This window comes from Coenobita brevimanus, chromosome 111 (assembly GCF_032717465.1).
Source record: "Coenobita brevimanus isolate Jiangsu-jjx chromosome 111, ASM3271746v2, whole genome shotgun sequence".
In the NCBI taxonomy this organism is placed as follows: Eukaryota; Metazoa; Arthropoda; class Malacostraca; order Decapoda; family Coenobitidae; genus Coenobita; species Coenobita brevimanus.
The window spans coordinates 21,981,836-21,994,380 of NC_137064.1; the positions used below are offsets into that span (position 1 = coordinate 21,981,836).

General features: G+C 43.3%; 1 non-coding gene across 1 annotated transcript; it reads right to left on the reverse strand.

Moving 5' to 3' along the window:
* Positions 1 to 10,912: 10,912 nt before the first annotated feature.
* On the reverse strand, positions 10,913 to 11,031 carry LOC145417934 (5S ribosomal RNA). Its single transcript, XR_013900596.1, has one exon. It is a non-coding gene; the product is annotated as a 5S ribosomal RNA (ribosomal RNA).
* Positions 11,032 to 12,545: the final 1,514 nt, after the last annotated feature.

Consider the following 12,545-nt stretch of genomic DNA (forward strand, 5'->3'; position numbering starts at 1 on the left):
CTTTTGATAGGAATAAATAAAAAAATCGTCTAGCTGAACAGCTTAAATTATTCTCTTTCATACAGTATACTCCTCCATTCGCCCTATAATACCTCATCACCACCAAGTTCTTTTTTCTATTCTTTCCATCATAGTCACTCACCACTACCAGCCACTCCCTCGTATATTCCTTCATTCCGTCGTAGCTCATCACTACTACTCATTTCATCGTATTCACCACTCCAAACAGTTCACCATCATATATTCCTCCCTTCTTTCTGTCGTAGCTCATCATCACTCAGCCTCCCTCCTTCATATACTCTCCTATTCTCTCTGGTAATATACATCTCATCACAGCTCTCTCTCCTACTCATCTCTCCCATCCCTCCCTCTTTCTATAATCCTTCTTTCTCATTCTTTTCTTTTCTCTAACTCTTTTCCCCCCCACACCTCCTCCCTCTTCCCCCTACTTCATTCAAAATCCCCTCCATCTATTTCTTGCCTACCTCTCCTCTCCATCTCCCTCATCCTGCTTCTTCCCTCAATCTCCCTCACTCCTCTCCTTTCCTCCCTCTATTTACCTCACCTTCCTCCATCTCCCTCACCCTTCTCCTTCCCTCCCTATATCTCCCTCACCATTCTCCTTCCCACCCTACATTTCCCTCACTCTACTTCTTTCACTTTTTCCATTCATTTAATCCTTCTTCTCTCTTCTCATCCCTCTAACCGTTCTCCATACCCTCCTCCGTCTTTCACCCTGCTCCTCGCCCTCCATCTCCTCACCCTTCTTCCTTCTCTATATCATCAACATCCTTCTTTCCTACTTACATAACTCTCATCCTTCTTCTTTCTTCCTTTCATATCTTATCCATCTTCTTTTCCCCTTCAACTCCGTCACCCTTTTCATTTCCTCCCTTGATCTCCCTCACTCTTTTTATTTCCTCCCTCCGTCTCCCTCCATCTCCCTCAAACTTCTCATTTCCTCCCTCCATCTCCCTCACGCCACTTTTTCTCTCCCTCCACCGCCATCACACTTCTTTTTATCCCTTCCTCTATCTCACTCACTTCACATCCCTCATGCCTACCCATCTTGCCCTTTTCACGGTCTTCATTTCGCATTGTAATAATAAAAGATCCTGGTTTGATTTGCCATCTTCTTCTGGTTTTGGCCGATTTTATGGCCGGATGCGCTTACAAATGATGTGCCTCACCGACAGGGTGGGGTCTTAGGACACCTTACAAGGACGACCAGCCAATGAGGAAAAGCTCGTAATGCCTCCTCAGGGAGGACGCGTACTGCCTTTTCCTGGCCATCGTCTACACGCAGTGGGAAGTTCATATGCCACGTTGGTTTCAAGCCAGTCAAGGCAATTAGAACCAGAGGAACATTTTCCTCTGATCGCAGACAGTGAACCTGCCTTGTCCTGTATCTTTGTGCCAATAGCATTTTGACTCTTGGGAAGGTGTGCCTCTGTTCTAGGGGATATCTTGAGAATTCATGTGGCACCCAGGATGTTCAGTGTCTACCAGCCCTGTTTTGACTTCCAAACAGGAAAATTACTGCCTTTCATGAACGTCATGACGGATGGTGTGCCTCACCGACTGGGTTGGATATAAGGGCACCTATAAAGAAAAAGTCTTGCTACCTCCACATTAAGAGAGACTTACTACCTCTTCCAGGCATTTTTTCGGTCATCGCCTACGAGGGGTGGAAGTTCATCTTTCAGACGCCTTACATGGTGGCCTCAAACCTTCTTCTTTATCATCCATCTTTTCCCACTTTTACATGGGGTCGATGGGGTTAGGCATACTATCCATACAGTTTGGTCCTGCGCTTCCGAGGAATGGAGATGTTTAAATATCTAGGGCTTATGGTGGCCAAGGATGAAGACTTGGATGTGGAAATAACCCATAGAGTGTAGGTGGGTTGGACGAACTGGAGGAAGGTATCGAGAATGATGTGTGATAGAAGAATCATCACGAGGCTTTAGGGTAAGCTATTTAAATGGGTAATGAGACTGGCTTTAGTGTATGGGGCAGAGACGTGGGCAGTGAAGACAGAGCAAGAGGATAAGTTGGATGTAGCGGAGATGAAAATGTTGAGATGGATATGTGAAGTAACGAAGCTGGATAGGATTAGCAATTAGAGAATCAGAGGGACAATAATGGTGTGTGAGGTATCCAAGAAGATGCTGGAAAGAAGACTACATTGGTATCGGTACGTGATGAGAAGGGACGAAGATTATGTGGGAAGGAAACTAATGGAAACGGCGGTACTCCGAAGGAGGAGGAGAGGAAGGTCGAAGAGGAGGTGAATGGATTGTATGAACGAAGATTTGAGAGCGAAGGGACTGAAAGGGAAAGAGGTGCAGGACCGAGTTGTATATCGAAGACTGCTCCAACACATCGGCCCCACGTACAGTATAAGTAGGAAAAGATGAAAGTCAAAGAACGAGGAGTTTATAAAGGATCCTAACAATTTATATGATAACCATTTTTTAGAAAGTTGTATAGTTTGGCCATGTTTATTCCAAAGTTGTATAGTTTGGCCATTTTTATTCCAACGTTTATTCCAGTTTGGTTGTAAAGTGTTTGTTAGCTGCATGAGCGAAAACAAGAATATGAACAAGCTACGTTCGCCACCACTTTTGCTTCAGAATCATCGTGAGTTCGTCTCTCTCTCTCTCTCTCTCTCTCTCTCTCTCTCTCTCTCTCTCTCTCTCTCTCTCATATCCCCTCCCCCCCTCTTCTCTGTTTCCCTTAATCTCCCCTCTTTAAGCACCTCTTGCCGCCACTCCATCACCATTACCGCTTCTTCGCCTCACTCTCCTGCTTTAATTTTTTCCCCTCGCGTCTGACGCCGTTCCTCCCCCCTTCCTTCTCTCCCTTTCCTCCGTCTGTCTGTCTGTCGAGAAGCAAGGCTGAGATCGATAGATCAGTACTGATGATTTTCTTCCATAAATTATTTTTCATTTAAGAAAAAAAAAAAATTTGCTATCACAAGACGACTGGTATTTTATAAGAGTAAACATATTATGTTCCCTGCCCAGTTGATGTCTCCAGTTACTGTCCTGGGTTCCTGCAACTAAACTGAAGTGTGCAGCATACACAAGCCTTGGGGTAGTCAAAATTTGAGAAAATCCATACGTTAGTAGCCTAACGATTTCTTTACTTTCATATTTACGCTGTTATTCCTTGTCATCGTCACCACTGTATCAGCAACCCTCCCTCCCTGCTGTAATTCTTGCGTTTCATCACCTCATTACAATTTCAGGGTAACTGAGGGGGATCACGTTTTCTACTTGGCTTCACCATTCAAGCCTCACGTCGCACTGCGGGACTTCATTCCTCTCAAAAGGTAAAAAAAAAATTGTGGCAATTTCTCTAATAAAAAGAACCGAGTTCTTCTTTGGTATCCTTCTTATTATCGTAATTCATTTGACAGGATGTTCCCAATATTAGCCAAGGGTCCTACTCTAGGTATCGTCACTTTGATGTTCTTATATCTTATGTTCAACATTTATAGGCAAATTCACAATAAAAGGGTAAACTGTTGAAAATTAAATTTTAAGCTTAGGCTATATCACACTAAAGCAAGGGAAAGGATGGTTCTATGATCGCTGAGGAAAGATCAGGTGAGACAAGAGAACCATAGGGAAAACCTCATTAAGCTCTTAATATACCATCCTCGAGAAGGAGTCTGCCCAGCGCTGCAATCAATTATGCTGTATGGTATGATGAAAGACTAATTACTAAACAAAAACAAAAAAATTACGGACCCGCGGCCACATCCGTTAACAAGCTTTGGTGGTAGGCTATAATTATTCGAAACTTGCTAAGCGTTGTCACTGCCACCTGGCTTAGAGGAACCCTTCTTATCTAGTCTTCATAGGATTCCGCTTATTTTCATCACATTACTAATTCCTTCAGTGACAGAGATGTCGCTCAGTTGTATTAAATCAACTGGTGTTAACCTAGAGACAGTAAGTCTACCTCAAACAACAAAACGGGATAATATATTCTTCACTTGCAGTAAAACCTGTTAACCAATTCATTTCCATGGAATATATCATATTCTATTGTCGCTGCCACCAGACAATTTTATTAAGCTCTGGAGAAACTCTTTGGACATAAAGAAATTATATATAAGCTTCATTGTCCATTTCCTTACTACATCAGATGATTTAAAAAATAATATAAGCCAATACCTCACTGGAATGTAAAGGTTGAAATACACAGCGTCTTTAGGTGTCAGTATTGTCTGAAATACACACACACACACACACACACACACACACACATCTCCCGTTATTCCCTTCCTTTACAGTTTTTTTTCTTGGTCCATTCCTCTCATTATTACTTTCTCTGCCCACTGTCTCTCTGACATATCCTCTTCATTATAATTAACTTATTCGATCTGTCTGCCACCAGTTGCTATATAGAGACCGAAAGGGTCTTTTCAAAAAGCAGTGGTCAGACAGCTTCATCAACACCCACCTTCACCACCTGAAGTCTGTCCTAAACTGGATAAAATCGTCTGGTGACAGCAAACATAAACTTAATTAAGGCTTCGTCCTTACGTCTGTCTTGAATCTCCAAATCCACCATTTACCCTATCAACTCTTCCTATTCATTCAGTCATCAAAGATATTCCCCCCATATAGAGGGAACCGGACCTTTCTTTGGCCCAGTCGGTGGTAGTTGGCTTGTTAATGATGATGAGGGCGGTCTAGTTGATGTCGATCATCCGGGTGACAATGTAGCTGAGGACTGCAAGGTCTTCTGGGTGTGATTTGAAGGTGGTGGTGAGGCGGTTTTCGTTTCTTGAGGTGAATCGGAGGTCAGTGTTAACCCTGTACGGTGAGTCGAACACGTCGGTGAAGCTGTTGTCGAGGTATTCGGACTGTTTCTTATTGAAGTCGTCGATGTCCAATGAGTCGAGATGAGCATGAAATACGGCGTCCAGAGGTGGCAGGATGGCGAGAATGCGTTGTCGGATGTCAGGAGGCTCAGGCAGAGGGGCAGATGGTTGTTCAGATGCAGTGTATACTTCTACTGGGGCATGAGGTGGAGGTTGTTTGGCAGTCTTCCTTTTCTTATTCTTCCCCTTGTTTTTCTTTTTGGATGGTGTTGGTGGAAGAGCAGATGTTGTTGGAGGTGGGGAAGCAAGACAGACCTCCATGTCTTCGGCAGGCGGTGATGGAGAACGGGGAGGTGAAGCGTCCTCTTCGATGATGTTTAAAAGTGATGGTGTGGGGTCTTGGAAACTCTTCACGATTATCTCTTTCGCATACGTCATCTCTCTCTCTCTCTCTCTCTCTCTCTCTCTCTCTCTCTCTCTCTCCCTCCCTCCCTCTCTCCTCCCCCCCCTCTCTCTCTCCTTCCCTCTCTCTCTCTCTCTCTCTCTCTCTGAATCCATCTTCCTTCTTCTCACCTCTCTCCACTTCTTCCTTTTCCCATTCTCTCAACGTTTTCCTTTCTATACCTTTCTCCCACTCACCTCCTCCCCATTACTCCTTTTTTCTTTCCCTCTCCCATGCTCCTCCACTCCAATCTTCAAGGTACGACGTTCAAGAGTTGCCTGCCGTCCCGTCAACACCCACGTCCCAGCGAGGGTCCTTCCTGCCTCATCTTACATGGGCTTTTGTAGCTTTCTCCTTCCTCCATTTTCATTAGATGAGAGAGTGAATAAGGAGACAGACTCTCAAAAGTATTATGCAGAGGAGTTTACGGTTACACCAAGCAGAAAGGTGAATAAGAGTGAATAAAACTCATATAATGAGTCACTTTTCACAAGGGTTTAACCCTCGTGTGAGTTTGCCTTGCGTAAAGCGCACAGAGAGGCACCATTGACAATACTTGCAACCGATATTAACTGGAAAATAAGGGTAAAAAACTGGTGTGTATCTCATTCTATATCTATGTCAGTCCGTATGGGGTCAACTGTAGAACCAATCCTTCTCCTCTGAGGGAGAGTGATAGCTAGACGTAGGCCTAACCATTCCTTATGCTGGCTAAGTACGAATGAGGAAGGCCTTTGGGCTTGTGTTGGGTTATTCACCCACTCTCTTTAAGGTGGTTACTTTCGCTTGGTGTTATCCTAGGGACTTACTTTACTTACGAACCAGTAAAGGCTGGATGGACACATGACTTGAATGTCACTAGCTGCTCGCACCAGGATTCGAACCCTGGCACTGTCGGGCCGTCAGCTTCATAGATAGCAACACTAACCACTCGCCTACCACGACGATTCAGTGGTCATCTCAACCACCATTACATCATTAATATATAATGGTTCATCTGAAACTGGTGGTCAACTAAACAACAGTTTTTCAATTGGTATGTAATTATAGTCTATAATATATATATATATATATATATATATATATATATATATATATATATATATATATATATATATATATATATATATATATATATATATATATATATATACTGTATATTATGGTGGGTCAAGAATTTAAAATTCGTCGAAACTTGGCTATTTTGATGACCTATAGTATGTTTTCACATGAGTTAACAGTATTTTTTAAAATGAGTCAGTGGTACGCCAGCAACTTTCAATTTAGTTTTTACGGCACTGACTCTCCAAGCAGTCAGTGATTACTGGTACCGGTGATTGGCATCTCTATAAATGATAACCCATTGTTTTGCATTTCTGTTACCAACTACACGAACTGGTACTGGTTTACAGTTTTGAATTTTGTATGAGTTTGCGTATTTTACAGGAATCATGGCCAGCTGCAGCACACGAGAAAGCACGAAAGATTTTGATTTCGGCGCATCATCCAGTCTTCCGGTAAATCAGTTGCTCACTAGCTGTGATGTTATAAGGGAATATTTGGAACATAAATCCACAAATCCGTCACTGAGCACCCAATCCTGTACAGAAACTGTTGCACTTGAAGCAGCAGGAATTTATGAGAAAGCTTCCATCTCAAGTATTGATTACACCAGTGTTGTTATTCGTGTGAAACGCCTGATCGCAAAGGCATAGGAGCTTAGGAAATATCCAGTGAGCAAAAGGACTTCCAACACCTACATAGAGAAACTCGCCAGCTTTGACACCTTATCTGACATTAGTCACTGCAAATGTTTCAAAAACTTCAATGCACGTGAGAGGTCTGAGTGTCACTGCGCTAGAGCAGACAGTATAATCGCCTGAGGAATGGTCTTTCTGGGTTGACCAAAATAGTTGCAGAAAAATGTATATTGGTAGAATAGACCGGAAGAAGACAGCACAAAATAAGAGTGCAGCAAATAGAGTGATGAAAAGGAAGCTCTACGAAGAGTCCACTAGAGATATTAAGCAAAATCGTAAAGAGTGACGTGGAGGGACAGGTTGACGAATGAAGAAGTGAAGGAACGCTGTGGGGTGGATGTGGATGTGGTTGAGATTAGGAGAAATACACTGAGGTGGTTTGAACATGAGAAGAGAATGGAGAATGAAAGACTGACTAAGAGGGTGTATGTAGGTGAGGTGGAGGGAGGGAGAGGGAGAGGTAGACCGAGGATGAGGTGGAGGGATGGAGTTGAGAGGTATATGAGGGAGGGGGGGGTGAGTTGGGGGGAGGGTAGTCAAATGGTGGGTGACAGACCGACTTGGAGGCGTTTTGTCTGCGGCCACCCTTTGCAGGATTAGGGCGTCGGGCTATAGATAGATAGATAGATAGTAAAGATGTAATGACAGCATTTATTGACGAAAGTCATGCCTGTGATGAACAATACAGTCAATATGTTGATGATGATACTGTAGAAGTAGATGGAAGCAAACAGTCAGAAGTGTCAGAACAGATTAGTCTATCCTGAGCTGAGTCGTGTAGCTGATCGATGTCAAGTAAGCAATATAGACATCTGCTCCATTGTGAATGCAGCACTGAAAGATATGAATATTCTTTGTGAAGAAAATAAAGTTGTTCCCAGTAAACTCCGCCGTCAGAGAAAATACTGGAGAAATGTCACATTGCAACAGCATAAAAATGACTTGAAGGAGATCGTTTGCAACGGTTTCGGTGGAAAAATTGATCAGACTCTCAAGAAAACCCCAGATCGTCAGAGAATCGTGAAGGAAGATCACTGCTCAGTAGCTGCTTTTCCTGACGCCGTTTACATCGACCACGTTTCTCCCGAAAGTGGAAGAACAATAGATATTGCCAAGGAAATCATGTCTGTCATTCGAGAAACAGATTCAATATATTCGTTGCAAACTATCGTCTGTGATGGGACAAATGCCAATACTGGAATGAGGAATGGAGTGATCTGTGATGAGCTTGAAACACAGCTTGGCAGAAGTGGTTTGTTTGTTTGTTGCATCTTGTTGAAATTATTTTCCGAAGGTATTTCGAGGCAGCTGATGGTTCGACAACAGGTCCGCGAGGCTGCAGAGGAGAAGTAGGTCAGTCGCTTGAGTTTGACCCCAAAGATCTTCCAGTTGTTTGTTTGTTTTTTTATGTGCTCGACTCTGGGCATAGGCTTCTCAGCCTGATCCCAAGGCCCAGTAGACCTCCTACATATCGTACACCTCTACACCACTTCGGCGCTAACACCTCCATATTGAATACATGGTAGGGCTGTCTCATACAGGACTGGCGTATTGGTATTAGCGGGGGTATTTTTACGACATGTCGGCGGGTCTTCTGGTAGATCGGTAAAGTCTGCCGTAATGAATTCAAATCCTTAAACTGTTCCCTGCCCCAGCGGGGATTTGAACCTGGGCCCGGTAGGACCGCAAGCCACCTCTCTACCGATTGAGCCACCGCCAATGAACGTGTTGCTGAAAAAACTTGCATTTTACCAGGAGTTGTAAGTGATCTCAGCAAACATCAGGGCTACCTGTACCGTGCATGTTTAGCAGTGCAGTTGCCAAGTGGAGATACTAATGAGGGTGTGGGACCATCTACACAACCAGGACCGCTAATTCATGCCAGGTGGTTTACGAAAGCTAATCGCGTACTGCGACTTTACATGTCAAAGGAACAACTATCACCAACCGTAAAACATCTCGTTACATTCATTGCGAACTACTATGCTCATGTGTGGTTCAGGGTGAAAGCCAACAGCTCGTGTCAGGATGGAGCCAATAATTTCTTCTTCATGGTGGAGCTCCTTCAAAAGTTGCAGTTGTAGGATCAGGTGATCAATCGTCCTGTGTTTGCCAATAACAGCTAGTTCTGTCACCCAGAGAACATCCTGTTGTCGTCTGTTGCTGATGAAGATGTTGGCATACGCTCGATGGCGGTCAAGTTGATGAAACAAGCACAGATGAATGAGAATGATGATCAAGCCTCAGCTAGAATATTTGAAAAATCGACACTGAAGATAAACTTCGATGCCAAGGAGTATACTGAGCTGGTAGAGCTTTCTTCTGCCACAGTTCCTCCATTGCTGAAGAATAGACTGGACCAAATGGACGAAAGCCAACCCATCGTACTGGACGTGTACCCTTGCCATTTCCAAGGAATGGAACGCTGCGACAAGGACGTCACATCCACCACAAGTAAAGTATTTGGGCATGAATCACGTCATGGTATGCTCGTCCAATGTAAGCAATCTCGCAGCTCGTTCCCGAAGCGTGAAAGTAAACAAGACTTTTGATGTGTTCAACTGTTCATGCCATTTCTACTGTTCTTTTTTTTTTTTTTCATGAAATAATGCCTTTCATATGAGATTTGAATACATTTATTTCAAGTGTTAATTTTATTTTTCAAGATTCAAATTGAACACAGAAATTGCATTTTAGTTCATCCGAAAAAATAGCATGTTTCTAATTTTTTTTTTTTTTTTTTTTTTTTTGGAGAAATGACTATTTTTAGATCCAAGTTGCTGGAATGGGCACGAATATATCGAAACATTTTTTCTTCGTCGTGTTATTGTCATTGTAAAGGAGCACCATTCTGACTATGTTTCAACCTGGTCACACTAAGTTGGTTCCTTTCGACCCGCCCTAAGATATATGTAGATAGATAGACAGACAGACAGATAGATTAACCTTATACAGAGAGAGAGAGAGAGAGAGAGAGAGAACGTATGTATGTATGTACGAGTATATATGGTATGTGCCATTGCCTTTAATATGACCCTCAGAGTCAGAAGTCTCATTGCACGGTTCGTAAAACACACACACACACACACACACACACACACACACACACACACACACACACACACACACACACACACACAACTACAGTATATCGGCTCTAACTCATAACTTCCATTGTGGTAGTATTATGTACTGACAGACAATAGGAAGGAGAATCAGTTTAAATGCCATATTCTTATTGCACTGGGAGGCTCCCAGGCACGTTTAGTCCAGACATTTAACATGAAGGTGACAAAAGTGCATTTGTTGTAACCTCACGGAAATCTTTAACTGCTTGTAGCTCAGCTGATGGCCAAGTGTAGTCTCTGATTTTGACTAGCAACAAAGAAAATTCATTCTCACCTCATAACTAAATGCTCATAAAACTTCATGCAACCACGACATAGTATTCAACTTGTGGAAGTCATCCAGTTCCGTCAGATGAAAACAAAAAAAAGACTATAATCACTCGCCCTTAAGTAGCATTGTATTAGTAATTAACCCCAGTCCTCGAAATAACATCATTATAGGCAACATCCGGTCGTTGCTCTTAACCCACTAGGCTACCAGGCGTTCATTTGTAGGTTCTGTTGTTACCACCCAACGACAAATGGTTTCCTGGGCTGCAAAAAACTAATGTTTTTTCACTGAGTGCAGAATCACTTAAATGTAGCACAACGACTTCCATATTAAACTTTAGAAGAAATAAAAAATAATTCATTTATTGCCAGACGCCATGTATCCCAAACGGGGTGGCCAAGGCTTAGAGTTAATTGTTTTACAGGGAGGGGCACTAATCCTCTACCAACCCCACTTGACACGTAGGGAGAACTCCAACAGCATCTGGTGTTCCCAGGCGGTCACCCATCCAAGTACTAACCAGACCCAACGTTGCTTAACTTCGCTGATCGGACGGGAAGCGGTGAACTCAACGTGGTATGGCCGCTGGCTGGTATGGCCACTTCTAAAATAACAAGTACTCGTACAGGATGCCTAGATAGATGTGGGACCATAAGGGCTGTGAATATCCTTAAACGCGACTAACTGACCGGCTCGCTGCTAGAGATGCTTCAGCCTCATTTCCCCGTCGAGGTTTAGGGGTCCGAGGCTAGGCTACCGTAATCCAGTACAGTTTAAGGCAGATGACCGGCTTACTCATCTTGCTGGCATTACATGATCGATTAAACTTCAGCCACTTGTTTGGGATCAAACTTTTGGTAAACGATAATATTATTTAACAGTCTCAGCATTTGTACCGCGTCTAGTTCTTAGAATGATGATTGATTATACATGCTGGTAATACTGCACAGCATTTGACATATAAACATCATAAAACTCTTGCCCAGTTAACTAGAGACAGTTTGTACACATGTTAGTTCAACCACTTCATCCCGACGACATATATCTATCTATCTATTTCCAGACGCCTTAATCCCGAAAGGGGTGGCCACAAATAAATCGCCTCCATGTCACCCTGTCCCCCGCCATTTCACTGCCCTGCTCCCAGCTCACACACCCCTCTCTCATAAACCTCTCCCCTCCATCCCTTCGTCTCATCCTTGGCCTCCCCCTCCCTCTCCCCCCCCCTCCACCTCATTCACATACACTCTCCTCGTCAGTCTCTCACTCTCCATCCTCTCCACATGTCCAAACCACCTCAGTGTATTTCTCCTAACGCTTCCTATCACATCCACATCCACACAACAACGCTCCTTCACTTTCTCATTTGTCAGTCTCTCTCCATGTGACTCCACATGCTCCTCTCAAATAATATATATATATATATATATATATATATATATATATATATATATATATATATATATATAATCTTAAATGTCGCGACCAACTGCCTAGCCCCGGTCTCCTACGTTCCTCGTGGGGCAATGTAGGATTAGATGATGGATGGATATATATATATATATATATATATATATATATATATATATATATATATATATAGAGTATATATATATATATAATGCTTCCTCTCTCCAGACGAGTTTATACTGGTATTACCTTTGAACGTTCCGTCTCGGTATATTATGCCAAGCTAAGTCCGCCATACCCTGTTTATTTAGGAGGGAGAATCTGTTGTCACACTTGTACCACAGAAAACACAAATATTATGACGGAAAGGGGAAGATACGGCCCAGGAAGAAGGAGAGAAGGTGAGAGAGAGTGAAGGAGGGAGGACGGAGAGGAAAAGAGGAAGAAGAGGAAGGAGGGAGAGAAGGAATGATAAGGAGGAGCGGGCGGTTGTGACAGGTTGGAGAAGGGGCAGGGAGGGGAAGTAGGTAGGAAAAAGGATAGTTTAAAGAGGGAGGGAGTGGAGGGACGATGGAAACTAAGGAAGGAAAGAGGAGGGGGGAAGGGTATTGAGGGAGGACGGGAGGGAAAGGTGGTACGGAGAGAGAGAGAGAGAGAGAGAGAGAGAGAGAGAGAGAAAGTAAAAGAAGGAGGG